Raw genomic sequence first — 7,756 nt, 5'->3', positions numbered from 1 at the left:
AGCAACCAAAGCAGTAACCAATGGGGATCACTAGAAATCCCATGCCACCACACGAAGCAGGACCAAGCAATAGCATTCATCGAAGAAGATAGACAAATCATGGACCCCACAGTGTTGATTGTTACGATAGGGACCCTATCTTCACCCACCTTTTGACACCATTTGCTCTATCAGACCTCCCTTCCGCATCCTTGCTCCTTCCACGTAGTCTACTAATAACCCTTTCACCCCTTCCACTATACCTAGTGACAATCTCCCTCAAAAACCCTTTATCATTCCCTACCTAGAACTTTGTGGAAAAAATTCATCCAAGGTCCCATGGAACTATTATACTGAGCCAGTGGTGGCACACGTTAATCAAACTAATTCAAAACACGAAGCCTTATTAAGATCTGGAAGATTTTTGCCCCCGAGATAGGTGACCAGGGTAGCAGATAAAGGAAAGGCTAAGATAGGGGAGGAGCTAGATGAAGAGAGCAAAAACAAGGAGAAGGAGGATTTCCTAAGAGCCATCGAAAAGTCTAGATACAACACAGTGGATGAGCTAACAAAAATACCAGCATAGATTTCAATACTTACACTGTTATTGTCCTCACAACATCACAGGAACCAAGTTATGGAAGTTTTCAAAAGGGCTCTTGTCCTCCCAAGTATAGAACTAGAAAGGCTAGCAAAGATGGTCGGCATGATTTTGGCTCCTCGAGTCATAACCTTTTCAAATGATGAAATCCCAATAGATAGTGTTACTCACAATCTTCCATTATATATCACAATAACCTGTAGAGGAATGAAGATCCCTATTGTCTTGGTGGATAATGGGTCCGGTTTGAATGTTTGCACCCTCAGAACATTACAAGCACTGAGAATGGGTGTACATGATGTGAAGAAGAGACCCATTGCGGTAAGGGCATTTGACAATTCAGTTGGGCCAAATTTGGGAGATGTAACATTTAATTTGACTATTGGAAATGTTACTTATCAGATTCAGTTTCAAGTTCAGGACATTCAAGCATCTTTTGCCCTACTACTAGGGAGACCTTGGCTTCATGCTGATAGAGTTGTGCCATCTTCCCTCCACCAAAGACTAAAGTTGGTCCATGATAATGAACTCATTATAATCCTTGGGGACAGTCAGATTCCACCAGCTACAGAATCACTAATTCAACACCCGGAGGAAGGTCTAGGTTTCTTCTCTTACTAGTTTGAAGAAGTGAATTCCCTTGAGAAGGTTCAAGAGGCAAAGAAAGTCTAAGGGAGAATAGCACCACCCCTCCGAATGATGGCTCATATGAAGTTCGACCCTAGCAAAGGGTTAGGTATCAAACAACAAGGAGATTGAACCCTATTAAAGCTAAGGGATCTCTCCCTCGTTTTGGAGTGGGCTATAAACCTGATGAACATGACCTATTTGGTTCACAAGGCAGGAGGAAGAAAGGTGTACCTCTTTCAATACCATTGCATTTTGTCAAACCAGCAACCATGCATCTGAAAGAATGGTAGGATCCATCTAATGGACGCCATAAAGGTTGCGGAATGGGTGGGCGAATTTCAAAAATTTCCTACATTCTCTCAACTGGGAATCATATTCCCTAAATTTAGAATACAATATTCAAGGATCCTACTTGAACCATAACCAAACCAGATCTGTACCAAAAGATAAATGGGAGGAATATACCTGATCCGGAGAAGCAGTATCTCCCAAAGTTGGTGTTCACGCCCAAAGGATGCTCCAAGATCCGTTCCTGCTGAAGATGACACAGTTGTGAATGGAACAGAACCAGCAGGGTGCGTCCTACACACTGGATCCTTCACAAGAATCCTCTGGAAGTACTAAACACTGAATCATTTTCAGTCTTTCTTGCAAGACTGATGTCAAGAACAGATTTCTTGACTTTCTTCTCTGCAAAGATCTAATCTTGCAATGGCAGATGGCGGCGGCAGGAGGAGATCTCCAAAACGAAAAAGGCTGAACTGCTTATTCTGTTTTTGGAGAGTATGAATCAGATCAGATCTGAATTCGCAGGAGGAATCCTATACCTCTTCAAGGTGGTTCGAAATCTCCTCCTTTCTTCTTGATTAAGAAACCTCCTTTTTAGGAGTTATCCCAATCCAAATCAGTATTTGGATAGGGGATAATCTTAATCCTTTTGCAGATAGAGTTAGCTTACTCCTGATCTTATCAGGAGGTTACCAGATTCAAATCTAATTTGAATTTGGTCTCTAAGAGTGGATAAGGCTAAAGGCCCAATCCTTTTACTAACTTTAATCTCAAATTTGCCCCATGGATGGGTGATCATATCAGCTCACCTCGAAATGGGCTTTTGGCCCATTAAGTGTTCAGTGTCTAATTACTTTCCAATCTGCTGCCCAGTTGGGCTTCTTTGTATGGCGTGGGACCCAAGCATTGATCTACACACCGGCCACATGGGTTTGGCCCAGCCTTTAATACAAGGCCCAGCCGAATTCACTGAAAAACTCAATGAACCCCTTGAGTCCATCATATGGAGCCTATGGGTCCAATACTTACATTAAGTGGTCCCTGGGCCAAGCCATCTTATAAAAACCTAGGGACTGTGGGCAGGTGCAAGATTAGCCCATCAGTTATTATCCTCAATGGTCTTACACTTAACCTCTCAGCCCTTAATGATCAAGCACTGCCCGACAAGAGAGGACCTCTCCCTCGGCTGCAAGGAACAGTGCCACACTCTCCTCTCACATGGATCTCGGGAATTAAAACCAATTGCAAACAATTCGAAACCGTACATATATATATAAATATATTAATTTTGCAAAACAAAATTCCAACGATTGAAATCAACTGCCGGCAGTTTGGTTTCCATCAGAGAGAGTGCATTCCCGATCATTACCCTTTGTCCGACAAAGTGGCTGATTCTGTCACTATGATCACCCACTCAGATGAATTCTCAAACTGCCCCAACATACCCAGGTTTTGATCCCCGCTAAGGATCTCACTGAATGGCATATCAAAGGCAGCCTGATCCAACACCTAGTGAAATGTCATAATCGAGTCTAGGGGTCAGGTGTAACTTTCCAGTTTTGCCCATCTATCTCCAAGGTCCAGGGCAATACTGGAAATCTGGTCCAGTTCAAGGATTCAAGTAATCCCATACTGCATGTGCCTCGGGTCTTACCCTGATGGCTGAGACAGGCCATCCCAACACTTGGTGGCACACCAGTATCAGCCTTGGCAGGATAAATCTCCCCAGACTTATCCAACGGCTGTGAACATTTAAAACTAACATGAGTCTCTATAAATGTCCAGTTTTAGGGTTTTACACAGAATTAAACCAAACAACATGAATCAAACATGCACTTTATTTATTTCCACTAAATAACAAAAGTACATCAAATCAGATTGAAGCTAAGGGCATACAAAACTGTCTAACAGCATCAACCATCACCAACCCCTCAAGCCAGTCCTGAAACCCCCCTTGACATCCTAGACATTTCACTACTCTTTCTTGAAGGCCAAGAAGATCAGAAGGACATCGAATCATCATCAAAGGCCCAAGAGGAAAAAGGATACTAAGGTGATCTACATGCCTTCACTATGGGAAAAATGACTTACTGGCAATCAAAACTATCTGTAAAGGTCTCCAAAACTGCTGCTAAAAAACTTTACCGGCAGTCGGAAAAAAGCTGCTAAAAATACTGTCACTAGAAATTGTAGAGGTAGTTTTCTCGACTGCCAGTAAAGAACAAAAAAACTGCCACTTAAAGATGAACCGGTAGTCCAAAACATCTTTAGCGGCAGTCGGCTGCTGCTAAATCTATATATATATAACCTGGTCAGTCCTGTTTTCAAAACCATGGCTAAACTATACTATTTTCAGAATTATGGGCCCGTTTGGTTCAGACCAGAATTGGTCTGGTTCATTAAGAGGCTGGAATTGGAATCAGCCATGATTTCCAATTTTGCCCCTAATAAAGAACAGAAAATGCATGAAAATACCAAAAAATGCAGAAATTGCAAAAAAAAATTGCAGGAAAATGCAAAAATTACAATAATTTTGTAGAAATATAAAAAAATGCATGAAAATACTCGAAATTTGAAGAAAATTGCATTGGTATGTATTTAATAATTATTACTCTACATATTTGTTTTAGATCTGAATTGATATGAAATAATTGGTCACCATGTGCCAATTATTTGTTTTGCGAATTGGTAAAATTAAATTGTTCTGCGAAGCAAAATTGCATTGGTATCCACCCATGTGCCATACATATTAAGTCATGCCTTGTAAGGTTTCCAAAAGAAGATATATCATGATAGAAGGATGCAACACAGAAAAGAAATAACTGCAACTAATATTTCTGATTTGTACATGCCTTCTTGGAATCAAGTAGTTAAAAAGAATGGATTTTAGCAACAATCTGAAGCAACCAAAATGAAAAGCAAATCATGATAAAGCGGGTTGGGAGTGATCAGTCGTTTAGAACTCAAGTAGAAAGAAAAGACAACTACTTTTACATGCCATTGAGCAGGCAACACAGTACCAATAAATACTTCGATCTAAGAGGAGAAGCATCCAGTCTTCTGAGCAACAGGTTGTCCTTGGAGCTGCACCACTGGAGGCCTCGCATTGTTCATGACCGGTTGGCTTGCCATCTGCAGTAACCAAAACCAAACAGGAAATGAAATATAGGTAGCAGATACAAGGTCATCCACATAAACAAATGTAACTGAAAGGCCCATCTAATGCTGGATTAGAAGTGAGAAGTCACACCGACGGATGATAATCATAATACTACACTACAAAGCCTTCTCGTGAGAATACAAGTATTTCCATCAGTGTACCAATTTCATATAACCCCCCTTTTATTTGATATGATATTATTCCAATGCATAGAAAGCAGGCATAAGCAGTACCTGTTCTTGATCTCAGCAGCCATAGCCATGAAGGCTTGTTCCACATTAGCTGCATTTTTCGCACTGGTTTCCATGAATGGTATCCCAATTTCATCAGCAAAGGCCTAAAACAAAGAAAGAAAATATGAAGAAACCATTTTTCACATCTCCAAGAAGAGCAGGAGTTGCTTCAACAGAAAAGTAGTCACCTAAAAGCATGGGAATTATCAGTACTACCTTAGATGTCTCATAAGAGACAACTTTGTTTGCTGTAAGGTCTCACTTGTCCCCAACCAGAAGCTTGTTGACATTTTCACTAGCATAGCGGTCAATTTCATTCAACCATTGTTTGACATTGTTAAAGCTCTCTTGATCTGTTACATCATATACCACCTGCCCAAGAAACAACCAAGTTTGAGATAATTGAATTGAAATGACAAGTAGAGAGAGGGGCTATGCAAACAAAGGAAAAAAGAAGTGGAAAATGACTGACTATAATTCCACGAGCACCATTGTAGTAGCTGATATTTATTGTCCTAAAACGTTATTGCCCAGCGGTGTCCCACTGCAAAATTCATACAAGCAGAAAGGGTTAGCATGAAAAAACACCAACTAAAAAGGTATGAGTGCCCAAAAAACCAAATTGACTCCAATAAGTGGTCAACAATCAGTCAATATTAAAAATAAGGTTCATTACATGATCATACCATGAATTCCAGAGGGACAAGCAGAAGCTATCCACCCTTTCAGTGGTAAGCACACCACAAATGTGAATTAAAATAAAAGGCTCTAGCTAGGATAACCCTAATAAAAAACACTGGCTCAGCAATATTTCATGTGGAGGACTCTGCAATAAAATTATCTAGGGCAAAAACAAAACAAGGTTGGCTGATCATTAGACCCAGGACCAGAAATTCTCCTCAATCTTGAGCAGTTAGATCCTTTTAAGGTAATCTATTGAAATTTAGTTCCACAATTTCAATAATTCTCTTATCCCACAGCAAGGGCAGAACCAGGATTGAAGAACATTTCTCAAATAAAGTTTAGAACTATTAATTAAAAACAAACAATATCATATAAGTCTTCTAGGCCATAAGGAACACAACTGATGGAGAACGATTTGACCCGACCTATGAAACGGTGACACATGGACACTGATTCAGCAAGAGCGACAGCTCAGCACTGTAGCCTAGTGCAACCAAGTGACAAGCCCATAAAGCAGCTCGCTACATCATAGCTCACAAAAGAAGGAGCTTGCCACAATGTGAGCTCCGGGTTCCCCAAGCTACCTTTGAAGGGATACTCTGAGGCAACTTTAGCTCGCGAGCTAGGGGAACTAGCTCGCCCGAGCTCCCAAGCAGACAAGTCATCCCAAGGACCAATTCTAGTAAGGTAATCCTGAAGTATTCCAAGCTCACTACAAAGTAGCTCACAAATAAGCCACATGAGCACTCCTCAAGAAGCTTCTATCTGACAGACCGTACCAATCAGACTGCACCACGTCCCTTACTGACGATGCAGTCCCTGTCCTTTCGATAGTCTGCGTCAACGTCTCTCAACAGATGGAGGCATGCTTGCCACTTTGGGGACGTGTCACTCACCCGGACGAGCAGTACATCACAACGGCCACCTGCACAGCCCTGGCAGGTAACAGCTGTGGTAGGGGCCCAGTGGCGGTTATGCCCAACCTGACAAGAACGCCCCTATAAAAGCCCCCAGGGCAGAAGAGAAACTTCTTTTGGAGACTTCAAATCTCTCGAGTATATTTATAAAGCGCGACCTATGCTCTTAGCCACCGCACTCTTCTTTCCTTCCTTCTTGTGTTCTAACTTAAGCATCAGAGTATTCCCAATAGGTAAAATCCCCAGGAATCCTTCCTTTCTGTCTTCTCAGGTGTCGTCCGTTGCTAGCAAGGAGCTAGTCAACAGCCAGCTAGGAGTGCCCAGATCGTGCCACATCATTTGGTGCCATCTGTGGGAAACGCTTCAAAAAGCCTTTCTCTAAACCTTCATAGTTCTTTCTTACTTGAAAACTCAACACTCATGGCTTCCTCAAGCAACGTCGGACGAAGCATGGAGATGGATAACTCCAGGGAACAACCCCAGGTTCCCACGTCCTACATTGGGCAGTTCACCATTCCTCTCTCGATGGACGGAGTCCCCAACCTGAATGTGTCGTGAGCAACGGCGCCTGTGGGTTTTCCCCTTCCTTCCTCTATAGAAACGACATTTGCTGAACTGACTGTCATCCCTCTGGCGACTGGCCAGAGCCAGCTCGATGATCTGATGCAATGCATGCGGGCTATGCAAGCCCAAGTGCAGTAGCTCCAGCAACACCAGCTTTACCAACAGCAAGTGCTGCACCACGTCTCCCAGTACCACTACCAGCAGTAGTTCCCCTAGTTGCCTCAACCTCAGCTTCAGCAGCCGCAGCTCCCTCCTCGGCACCCAGCCTCACAGCGAGCTAGGTCTCGCTGCCAGGACGAACGCCCCTCTCATCAAGGAGAGGCCTCCCAAAACCCTCCTAAGAGCTAGACCTCCTCCCGCGACAGACAAGAAAGACCAGCTGCCCCGGCTTCGCTACGGGCAGTCAGGTCGGGAGGACCCCAGCTCGCCAGGTCTACATCACCTCGGTAGTCGAAGTTTGAAACACCGCTCCTGGAGAACCGGTTTGAGATGCTGGCTACAAATTCCAAGCAGGATCCCTCTGTCCGCAGCCATCACCAGCGGCCCGAGCTACTTCCTGCACTAACCATACCTGACAGCATGGAGGTGAGCAGCACAAACGCCGAGCCCACCAAGAAGCAGAGATGCCACCGCCGAGCTTGCCGATCTGCCACCCACAATCTTCCCAAGCTCGGGTGAAGTCAAGGCTCCCTTCCTTTTA

General features: G+C 43.3%; 1 pseudogene; it reads right to left on the bottom strand.

Annotated features, from left to right (window-relative positions):
• Positions 1–4,320: 4,320 nt before the first annotated feature.
• Positions 4,321–7,118, bottom strand: LOC148852693 (ras-related protein RABD2a-like; annotated as a pseudogene).
• Between the last annotated feature and the right edge of the window lie 638 nt (positions 7,119–7,756).

Source organism: Nelumbo lutea, chromosome 5, assembly GCF_056320005.1.
Source record: "Nelumbo lutea isolate HS-2025 chromosome 5, American lotus-T2T, whole genome shotgun sequence".
Classification (NCBI taxonomy): Eukaryota; Viridiplantae; Streptophyta; class Magnoliopsida; order Proteales; family Nelumbonaceae; genus Nelumbo; species Nelumbo lutea.
This window is presented reverse-complemented; position numbering and strand designations above follow the sequence as displayed.